At 41.8% G+C, this 10,000-nt stretch overlaps 16 non-coding genes across 16 annotated transcripts; all 16 read left to right on the forward strand.

The window, feature by feature from the left end:
* Positions 1–424: 424 nt before the first annotated feature.
* TRNAT-CGU (transfer RNA threonine (anticodon CGU)) lies at positions 425–497 on the forward strand. The gene has a single exon. It is a non-coding gene; the product is annotated as a tRNA-Thr (tRNA).
* Positions 498–948: 451 nt separating this feature from the next.
* On the forward strand, positions 949–1,021 carry TRNAT-UGU (transfer RNA threonine (anticodon UGU)). The gene has a single exon. It is a non-coding gene; the product is annotated as a tRNA-Thr (tRNA).
* Positions 1,022–1,512: 491 nt separating this feature from the next.
* On the forward strand, positions 1,513–1,585 carry TRNAT-CGU (transfer RNA threonine (anticodon CGU)). Its single transcript has one exon. It is a non-coding gene; the product is annotated as a tRNA-Thr (tRNA).
* A 451-nt stretch (positions 1,586–2,036) lies between these two features.
* Positions 2,037–2,109, forward strand: TRNAT-UGU (transfer RNA threonine (anticodon UGU)). The gene has a single exon. It is a non-coding gene; the product is annotated as a tRNA-Thr (tRNA).
* Positions 2,110–2,600: 491 nt separating this feature from the next.
* Positions 2,601–2,673, forward strand: TRNAT-CGU (transfer RNA threonine (anticodon CGU)). Its single transcript has one exon. It is a non-coding gene; the product is annotated as a tRNA-Thr (tRNA).
* Positions 2,674–3,688: 1,015 nt separating this feature from the next.
* TRNAT-CGU (transfer RNA threonine (anticodon CGU)) lies at positions 3,689–3,761 on the forward strand. Its single transcript has one exon. It is a non-coding gene; the product is annotated as a tRNA-Thr (tRNA).
* Positions 3,762–4,212: 451 nt separating this feature from the next.
* Positions 4,213–4,285, forward strand: TRNAT-UGU (transfer RNA threonine (anticodon UGU)). The gene has a single exon. It is a non-coding gene; the product is annotated as a tRNA-Thr (tRNA).
* A 491-nt stretch (positions 4,286–4,776) lies between these two features.
* TRNAT-CGU (transfer RNA threonine (anticodon CGU)) lies at positions 4,777–4,849 on the forward strand. Its single transcript has one exon. It is a non-coding gene; the product is annotated as a tRNA-Thr (tRNA).
* A 450-nt stretch (positions 4,850–5,299) lies between these two features.
* TRNAT-UGU (transfer RNA threonine (anticodon UGU)) lies at positions 5,300–5,372 on the forward strand. Its single transcript has one exon. It is a non-coding gene; the product is annotated as a tRNA-Thr (tRNA).
* Positions 5,373–5,863: 491 nt separating this feature from the next.
* On the forward strand, positions 5,864–5,936 carry TRNAT-CGU (transfer RNA threonine (anticodon CGU)). Its single transcript has one exon. It is a non-coding gene; the product is annotated as a tRNA-Thr (tRNA).
* Positions 5,937–6,951: 1,015 nt separating this feature from the next.
* On the forward strand, positions 6,952–7,024 carry TRNAT-CGU (transfer RNA threonine (anticodon CGU)). Its single transcript has one exon. It is a non-coding gene; the product is annotated as a tRNA-Thr (tRNA).
* A 451-nt stretch (positions 7,025–7,475) lies between these two features.
* On the forward strand, positions 7,476–7,548 carry TRNAT-UGU (transfer RNA threonine (anticodon UGU)). Its single transcript has one exon. It is a non-coding gene; the product is annotated as a tRNA-Thr (tRNA).
* Positions 7,549–8,039: 491 nt separating this feature from the next.
* On the forward strand, positions 8,040–8,112 carry TRNAT-CGU (transfer RNA threonine (anticodon CGU)). Its single transcript has one exon. It is a non-coding gene; the product is annotated as a tRNA-Thr (tRNA).
* Positions 8,113–8,563: 451 nt separating this feature from the next.
* TRNAT-UGU (transfer RNA threonine (anticodon UGU)) lies at positions 8,564–8,636 on the forward strand. Its single transcript has one exon. It is a non-coding gene; the product is annotated as a tRNA-Thr (tRNA).
* Positions 8,637–9,127: 491 nt separating this feature from the next.
* On the forward strand, positions 9,128–9,200 carry TRNAT-CGU (transfer RNA threonine (anticodon CGU)). Its single transcript has one exon. It is a non-coding gene; the product is annotated as a tRNA-Thr (tRNA).
* A 451-nt stretch (positions 9,201–9,651) lies between these two features.
* Positions 9,652–9,724, forward strand: TRNAT-UGU (transfer RNA threonine (anticodon UGU)). Its single transcript has one exon. It is a non-coding gene; the product is annotated as a tRNA-Thr (tRNA).
* The last annotated feature ends 276 nt before the right edge of the window (positions 9,725–10,000 follow it).

Below are 10,000 nucleotides of genomic sequence, written 5' to 3' on the forward strand. Positions count from 1 at the left end.
TCTATCAAGAGTTCTATTTTTTGTTCCCCGGAATTCCAAATCAACAACCATAATGTCGAAGTCCTGCAGTCTTTAAATGTCATTCCAAGAATTACACTATTAACATCACCGTATTCTCTTCAGGTTGCGGAAACTTTTCATAGCCATGTAGGTCAGTGCGATGGCATGCTCTTCTGCTGGGCGCGCGGACACTCTTCATACAAAACCGAGAGTGTTTTCCAGTCTATTGTTTTGAAGTAAAGTGTCGTTCAAAATCATTGTTGTCTCTCCTGGAGTGGTGGGTTGAAATTCCACTTCCTTCAGAATGCTTTTCCTTAAACACTACTCATGGCGTTTTAGGTAGTGCTACCTGCAAATATTTAAAATGTAAATTAACTTTCTGGTGCAAATGTGGAAAAACGTTTGTGGCAGTGCGCCACAGGCAGGCTTCATAGCTCAGAGGTTAGAGCACTGGTCTCGTAAACCAGGGGTCATGAGTTCAATTCTCACTGGGGCCTTTCCTGCAAGCCTAGGCTGATAGGTAGAAGAAGTACCTTGGAACCATGTTGGTTGTGAACCATACTAACACAGCTACAGACTATTTTATGGCCAAATGTTTCGGAGCTGCCTAGGTTTCCTCATCAGGATAATAATAGGATGTATCTGAAGGATTAAAAAATACTAGGCAGATGTGAACACCTTGCTTCTAAACCAGTAATTTGAACCAAGGAAGTAAAAAGTCCAGTTAATGACAAACAGCTCCAGTCTTTATACTTCATCCCAAGAATTGGACTCTTAACGTGACCACTCTTTCTTTACGTTTCACAATTTTTCACACGTGTGTTTTTCCGGATGACTGCGAGAGCCCTCCTGGAGGCATTGGTTACAATCCCACTTATGACATTCTAGAATTTGGAAAAAGGAATGTAGAAATGGACGAAAAACACTGTGCGAGTAGTTGAAGAAATGGGCTTCATAGCTCAGGGGTTAGAGCACTGGTCTTGTAAACCAGGGGTCGTGAGTTCAATTCTCACTGGGGCCTAATTTATTAGTCTAGGGTATTGTGAATACTTTTGGAACGGGTTTTGTGGACCGAGGAAGAGATAGAATCTATCAAGAGTTCTATTTTTTGTTCCCCGGAATTCCAAATCAACAACCATAATGTCGAAGTCCTGCAGTCTTTAAATGTCATTCCAAGAATTACACTATTAACATCACCGTATTCTCTTCAGGTTGCGGAAACTTTTCATAGCCATGTAGGTCAGTGCGATGGCATGCTCTTCTGCTGGGCGCGCGGACACTCTTCATACAAAACCGAGAGTGTTTTCCAGTCTATTGTTTTGAAGTAAAGTGTCGTTCAAAATCATTGTTGTCTCTCCTGGAGTGGTGGGTTGAAATTCCACTTCCTTCAGAATGCTTTTCCTTAAACACTACTCATGGCGTTTTAGGTAGTGCTACCAGCAAATATTTAAAATGTAAATTAACTTTCTGGTGCAAATGTGGAAAAAAATTTGTGGCAGTGCGCCACAGGCAGGCTTCATAGCTCAGAGGTTAGAGCACTGGTCTCGTAAACCAGGGGTCATGAGTTCAATTCTCACTGGGGCCTTTCCTGCAAGCCTAGGCTGATAGGTAGAAGAAGTACCTTGGAACCATGTTGGTTGTGAACCATACTAACACAGCTACAGACTATTTTATGGCCAAATGTTTCGGAGCTGCCTAGGTTTCCTCATCAGGATAATAATAGGATGTATCTGAAGGATTAAAAAATACTAGGCAGATGTGAACACCTTGCTTCTAAACCAGTAATTTGAACCAAGGAAGTAAAAAGTCCAGTTAATGACAAACAGCTCCAGTCTTTATACTTCATCCCAAGAATTGGACTCTTAACGTGACCACTCTTTCTTTACGTTTCACAATTTTTCACACGTGTGTTTTTCCGGATGACTGCGAGAGCCCTCCTGGAGGCATTGGTTACAATCCCACTTATGACATTCTAGAATTTGGAAAAAGGAATGTAGAAATGGACGAAAAACACTGTGCGAGTAGTTGAAGAAATGGGCTTCATAGCTCAGGGGTTAGAGCACTGGTCTTGTAAACCAGGGGTCGTGAGTTCAATTCTCACTGGGGCCTAATTTATTAGTCTAGGGTATTGTGAATACTTTTGGAACGGGTTTTGTGGACCGAGGAAGAGATAGAATCTATCAAGAGTTCTATTTTTTGTTCCCCGGAATTCCAAATCAACAACCATAATGTCGAAGTCCTGCAGTCTTTAAATGTCATTCCAAGAATTACACTATTAACATCACCGTATTCTCTTCAGGTTGCGGAAACTTTTCATAGCCATGTAGGTCAGTGCGATGGCATGCTCTTCTGCTGGGCGCGCGGACACTCTTCATACAAAACCGAGAGTGTTTTCCAGTCTATTGTTTTGAAGTAAAGTGTCGTTCAAAATCATTGTTGTCTCTCCTGGAGTGGTGGGTTGAAATTCCACTTCCTTCAGAATGCTTTTCCTTAAACACTACTCATGGCGTTTTAGGTAGTGCTACCAGCAAATATTTAAAATGTAAATTAACTTTCTGGTGCAAATGTGGAAAAAAATTTGTGGCAGTGCGCCACAGGCAGGCTTCATAACTCAGAGGTTAGAGCACTGGTCTCGTAAACCAGGGGTCGTGAGTTCAATTCTCACTGGGGCCTTTCCTGCAAGCCTAGGCTGATAGGTAGAAGAAGTACTTTGGAACCATGTTGGTAGTGAAACATACTAACACAGCTACAGACTATTTTATGGCCAAATGTTTCGGAGCTGCCTAGGTTTCCTCATCAGGATAATAATAGGATGTATCTGAAGGATTAAAAAATACTAGGCAGATGTGAACACTTTGCTTCTAAACCAGTAATTTGAACCAAGGAAGTAAAAAGTCCAGTTAATGACAAACAGCTCCAGTCTTTATACTTCATCCCAAGAATTGGACTCTTAACGTGACCACTCTTTCTTTACGTTTCACAATTTTTCACACGTGTGTTTTTCCGGATGACTGCGAGAGCCCTCCTGGAGGCATTGGTTACAATCCCACTTATGACATTCTAGAATTTGGAAAAAGGAATGTAGAAATGGACGAAAAACACTGTGCGAGTAGTTGAAGAAATGGGCTTCATAGCTCAGGGGTTAGAGCACTGGTCTTGTAAACCAGGGGTCATGAGTTCAATTCTCACTGGGGCCTAATTTATTAGTCTAGGGTATTGTGAATACTTTTGGAACGGGTTTTGTGGACCGAGGAAGAGATAGAATCTATCAAGAGTTCTATTTTTTGTTCCCCGGAATTCCAAATCAACAACCATAATGTCGAAGTCCTGCAGTCTTTAAATGTCATTCCAAGAATTACACTATTAACATCACCGTATTCTCTTCAGGTTGCGGAAACTTTTCATAGCCATGTAGGTCAGTGCGATGGCATGCTCTTCTGCTGGGCGCGCGGACACTCTTCATACAAAACCGAGAGTGTTTTCCAGTCTATTGTTTTGAAGTAAAGTGTCGTTCAAAATCATTGTTGTCTCTCCTGGAGTGGTGGGTTGAAATTCCACTTCCTTCAGAATGCTTTTCCTTAAACACTACTCATGGCGTTTTAGGTAGTGCTACCTGCAAATATTTAAAATGTAAATTAACTTTCTGGTGCAAATGTGGAAAAAAATTTGTGGCAGTGCGCCACAGGCAGGCTTCATAGCTCAGAGGTTAGAGCACTGGTCTCGTAAACCAGGGGTCGTGAGTTCAATTCTCACTGGGGCCTTTCCTGCAAGCCTAGGCTGATAGGTAGAAGAAGTACCTTGGAACCATGTTGGTTGTGAACCATACTAACACAGCTACAGACTATTTTATGGCCAAATGTTTTGGAGCTGCCTAGGTTTCCTCATCAGGATAATAATAGGATGTATCTGAAGGATTAAAAAATACTAGGCAGATGTGAACACCTTGCTTCTAAACCAGTAATTTGAACCAAGGAAGTAAAAAGTCCAGTTAATGACAAACAGCTCCAGTCTTTATACTTCATCCCAAGAATTGGACTCTTAACGTGACCACTCTTTCTTTACGTTTCACAATTTTTCACACGTGTGTTTTTCCGGATGACTGCGAGAGCCCTCCTGGAGGCATTGGTTACAATCCCACTTATGACATTCTAGAATTTGGAAAAAGGAATGTAGAAATGGACGAAAAACACTGTGCGAGTAGTTGAAGAAATGGGCTTCATAGCTCAGGGGTTAGAGCACTGGTCTTGTAAACCAGGGGTCGTGAGTTCAATTCTCACTGGGGCCTAATTTATTAGTCTAGGGTATTGTGAATACTTTTGGAACGGGTTTTGTGGACCGAGGAAGAGATAGAATCTATCAAGAGTTCTATTTTTTGTTCCCCGGAATTCCAAATCAACAACCATAATGTCGAAGTCCTGCAGTCTTTAAATGTCATTCCAAGAATTACACTATTAACATCACCGTATTCTCTTCAGGTTGCGGAAACTTTTCATAGCCATGTAGGTCAGTGCGATGGCATGCTCTTCTGCTGGGCGCGCGGACACTCTTCATACAAAACCGAGAGTGTTTTCCAGTCTATTGTTTTGAAGTAAAGTGTCGTTCAAAATCATTGTTGTCTCTCCTGGAGTGGTGGGTTGAAATTCCACTTCCTTCAGAATGCTTTTCCTTAAACACTACTCATGGCGTTTTAGGTAGTGCTACCAGCAAATATTTAAAATGTAAATTAACTTTCTGGTGCAAATGTGGAAAAAAATTTGTGGCAGTGCGCCACAGGCAGGCTTCATAACTCAGAGGTTAGAGCACTGGTCTCGTAAACCAGGGGTCGTGAGTTCAATTCTCACTGGGGCCTTTCCTGCAAGCCTAGGCTGATAGGTAGAAGAAGTACTTTGGAACCATGTTGGTAGTGAAACATACTAACACAGCTACAGACTATTTTATGGCCAAATGTTTCGGAGCTGCCTAGGTTTCCTCATCAGGATAATAATAGGATGTATCTGAAGGATTAAAAAATACTAGGCAGATGTGAACACTTTGCTTCTAAACCAGTAATTTGAACCAAGGAAGTAAAAAGTCCAGTTAATGACAAACAGCTCCAGTCTTTATACTTCATCCCAAGAATTGGACTCTTAACGTGACCACTCTTTCTTTACGTTTCACAATTTTTCACACGTGTGTTTTTCCGGATGACTGCGAGAGCCCTCCTGGAGGCATTGGTTACAATCCCACTTATGACATTCTAGAATTTGGAAAAAGGAATGTAGAAATGGACAAAAACACTGTGCGAGTAGTTGAAGAAATGGGCTTCATAGCTCAGGGGTTAGAGCACTGGTCTTGTAAACCAGGGGTCGTGAGTTCAATTCTCACTGGGGCCTAATTTATTAGTCTAGGGTATTGTGAATACTTTTGGAACGGGTTTTGTGGACCGAGGAAGAGATAGAATCTATCAAGAGTTCTATTTTTTGTTCCCCGGAATTCCAAATCAACAACCATAATGTCGAAGTCCTGCAGTCTTTAAATGTCATTCCAAGAATTACACTATTAACATCACCGTATTCTCTTCAGGTTGCGGAAACTTTTCATAGCCATGTAGGTCAGTGCGATGGCATGCTCTTCTGCTGGGCGCGCGGACACTCTTCATACAAAACCGAGAGTGTTTTCCAGTCTATTGTTTTGAAGTAAAGTGTCGTTCAAAATCATTGTTGTCTCTCCTGGAGTGGTGGGTTGAAATTCCACTTCCTTCAGAATGCTTTTCCTTAAACACTACTCATGGCGTTTTAGGTAGTGCTACCAGCAAATATTTAAAATGTAAATTAACTTTCTGGTGCAAATGTGGAAAAAAATTTGTGGCAGTGCGCCACAGGCAGGCTTCATAACTCAGAGGTTAGAGCACTGGTCTCGTAAACCAGGGGTCGTGAGTTCAATTCTCACTGGGGCCTTTCCTGCAAGCCTAGGCTGATAGGTAGAAGAAGTACTTTGGAACCATGTTGGTAGTGAAACATACTAACACAGCTACAGACTATTTTATGGCCAAATGTTTCGGAGCTGCCTAGGTTTCCTCATCAGGATAATAATAGGATGTATCTGAAGGATTAAAAAATACTAGGCAGATGTGAACACTTTGCTTCTAAACCAGTAATTTGAACCAAGGAAGTAAAAAGTCCAGTTAATGACAAACAGCTCCAGTCTTTATACTTCATCCCAAGAATTGGACTCTTAACGTGACCACTCTTTCTTTACGTTTCACAATTTTTCACACGTGTGTTTTTCCGGATGACTGCGAGAGCCCTCCTGGAGGCATTGGTTACAATCCCACTTATGACATTCTAGAATTTGGAAAAAGGAATGTAGAAATGGACGAAAAACACTGTGCGAGTAGTTGAAGAAATGGGCTTCATAGCTCAGGGGTTAGAGCACTGGTCTTGTATACCAGGGGTCGTGAGTTCAATTCTCACTGGGGCCTAATTTATTAGTCTAGGGTATTGTGAATACTTTTGGAACGGGTTTTGTGGACCGAGGAAGAGATAGAATCTATCAAGAGTTCTATTTTTTGTTCCCCGGAATTCCAAATCAACAACCATAATGTCGAAGTCCTGCAGTCTTTAAATGTCATTCCAAGAATTACACTATTAACATCACCGTATTCTCTTCAGGTTGCGGAAACTTTTCATAGCCATGTAGGTCAGTGCGATGGCATGCTCTTCTGCTGGGCGCGCGGACACTCTTCATACAAAACCGAGAGTGTTTTCCAGTCTATTGTTTTGAAGTAAAGTGTCGTTCAAAATCATTGTTGTCTCTCCTGGAGTGGTGGGTTGAAATTCCACTTCCTTCAGAATGCTTTTCCTTAAACACTACTCATGGCGTTTTAGGTAGTGCTACCTGCAAATATTTAAAATGTAAATTAACTTTCTGGTGCAAATGTGGAAAAACGTTTGTGGCAGTGCGCCACAGGCAGGCTTCATAGCTCAGAGGTTAGAGCACTGGTCTCGTAAACCAGGGGTCGTGAGTTCAATTCTCACTGGGGCCTTTCCTGCAAGCCTAGGCTGATAGGTAGAAGAAGTACTTTGGAACCATGTTGGTAGTGAAACATACTAACACAGCTACAGACTATTTTATGGCCAAATGTTTCGGAGCTGCCTAGGTTTCCTCATCAGGATAATAATAGGATGTATCTGAAGGATTAAAAAATACTAGGCAGATGTGAACACTTTGCTTCTAAACCAGTAATTTGAACCAAGGAAGTAAAAAGTCCAGTTAATGACAAACAGCTCCAGTCTTTATACTTCATCCCAAGAATTGGACTCTTAACGTGACCACTCTTTCTTTACGTTTCACAATTTTTCACACGTGTGTTTTTCCGGATGACTGCGAGAGCCCTCCTGGAGGCATTGGTTACAATCCCACTTATGACATTCTAGAATTTGGAAAAAGGAATGTAGAAATGGACGAAAAACACTGTGCGAGTAGTTGAAGAAATGGGCTTCATAGCTCAGGGGTTAGAGCACTGGTCTTGTAAACCAGGGGTCGTGAGTTCAATTCTCACTGGGGCCTAATTTATTAGTCTAGGGTATTGTGAATACTTTTGGAACGGGTTTTGTGGACCGAGGAAGAGATAGAATCTATCAAGAGTTCTATTTTTTGTTCCCCGGAATTCCAAATCAACAACCATAATGTCGAAGTCCTGCAGTCTTTAAATGTCATTCCAAGAATTACACTATTAACATCACCGTATTCTCTTCAGGTTGCGGAAACTTTTCATAGCCATGTAGGTCAGTGCGATGGCATGCTCTTCTGCTGGGCGCGCGGACACTCTTCATACAAAACCGAGAGTGTTTTCCAGTCTATTGTTTTGAAGTAAAGTGTCGTTCAAAATCATTGTTGTCTCTCCTGGAGTGGTGGGTTGAAATTCCACTTCCTTCAGAATGCTTTTCCTTAAACACTACTCATGGCGTTTTAGGTAGTGCTACCTGCAAATATTTAAAATGTAAATTAACTTTCTGGTGCAAATGTGGAAAAACGTTTGTGGCAGTGCGCCACAGGCAGGCTTCATAGCTCAGAGGTTAGAGCACTGGTCTCGTAAACCAGGGGTCGTGAGTTCAATTCTCACTGGGGCCTTTCCTGCAAGCCTAGGCTGATAGGTAGAAGAAGTACATTGGAACCATGTTGGTAGTGAAACATACTAACACAGCTACAGACTATTTTATGGCCAAATGTTTCGGAGCTGCCTAGGTTTCCTCATCAGGATAATAATAGGATGTATCTGAAGGATTAAAAAATACTAGGCAGATGTGAACACCTTGCTTCTAAACCAGTAATTTGAACCAAGGAAGTAAAAAGTCCAGTTAATGACAAACAGCTCCAGTCTTTATACTTCATCCCAAGAATTGGACTCTTAACGTGACCACTCTTTCTTTACGTTTCACAATTTTTCACACGTGTGTTTTTCCGGATGACTGCGAGAGCCCTCCTGGAGGCATTGGTTACAATCCCACTTATGACATTCTAGAATTTGGAAAAAGGAATGTAGAAATGGACGAAAAACACTGTGCGAGTAGTTGAAGAAATGGGCTTCATAGCTCAGGGGTTAGAGCACTGGTCTTGTAAACCAGGGGTCGTGAGTTCAATTCTCACTGGGGCCTAATTTATTAGTCTAGGGTATTGTGAATACTTTTGGAACGGGTTTTGTGGACCGAGGAAGAGATAGAATCTATCAAGAGTTCTATTTTTTGTTCCCCGGAATTCCAAATCAACAACCATAATGTCGAAGTCCTGCAGTCTTTAAATGTCATTCCAAGAATTACGCTATTAACATCACCGTATTCTCTTCAGGTTGCGGAAACTTTTCATAGCCATGTAGGTCAGTGCGATGGCATGCTCTTCTGCTGGGCGCGCGGACACTCTTCATACAAAACCGAGAGTGTTTTCCAGTCTATTGTTTTGAAGTAAAGTGTCGTTCAAAATCATTGTTGTCTCTCCTGGAGTGGTGGGTTGAAATTCCACTTCCTTCAGAATGCTTTTCCTTAAACACTACTCATGGCGTTTTAGGTAGTGCTACCTGCAAATATTTAAAATGTAAATTAACTTTCTGGTGCAAATGTGGAAAAAAATTTGTGGCAGTGCGCCACAGGCAGGCTTCATAGCTCAGAGGTTAGAGCACTGGTCTCGTAAACCAGGGGTCGTGAGTTCAATTCTCACTGGGGCCTTTCCTGCAAGCCTAGGCTGATAGGTAGAAGAAGTACCTTGGAACCATGTTGGTTGTGAACCATACTAACACAGCTACAGACTATTTTATGGCCAAATGTTTCGGAGCTGCCTAGGTTTCCTCATCAGGATAATAATAGGATGTATCTGAAGGATTAAAAAATACTAGGCAGATGTGAACACCTTGCTTCTAAACCAGTAATTTGAACCAAGGAAGTAAAAAGTCCAGTTAATGACAAACAGCTCCAGTCTTTATACTTCATCCCAAGAATTGGACTCTTAACGTGACCACTCTTTCTTTACGTTTCACAATTTTTCACACGTGTGTTTTTCCGGATGACTGCGAGAGCCCTCCTGGAGGCATTGGTTACAATCCCACTTATGACATTCTAGAATTTGGAAAAAGGAATGTAGAAATGGACGAAAAACACTGTGCGAGTAGTTGAAGAAATGGGCTTCATAGCTCAGGGGTTAGAGCACTGGTCTTGTAAACCAGGGGTCGTGAGTTCAATTCTCACTGGGGCCTAATTTATTAGTCTAGGGTATTGTGAATACTTTTGGAACGGGTTTTGTGGACCGAGGAAGAGATAGAATCTATCAAGAGTTCTATTTTTTGTTCCCCGGAATTCCAAATCAACAACCATAATGTCGAAGTCCTGCAGTCTTTAAATGTCATTCCAAGAATTACACTATTAACATCACCGTATTCTCTTCAGGTTGCGGAAACTTTTCATAGCCATGTAGGTCAGTGCGATGGCATGCTCTTCTGCTGGGCGCGCGGACACTCTTCATACAAAACCGA

The sequence above is a fragment of the Eleutherodactylus coqui genome, chromosome 7 (assembly GCF_035609145.1).
Source record: "Eleutherodactylus coqui strain aEleCoq1 chromosome 7, aEleCoq1.hap1, whole genome shotgun sequence".
Classification (NCBI taxonomy): domain Eukaryota; kingdom Metazoa; phylum Chordata; class Amphibia; order Anura; family Eleutherodactylidae; genus Eleutherodactylus; species Eleutherodactylus coqui.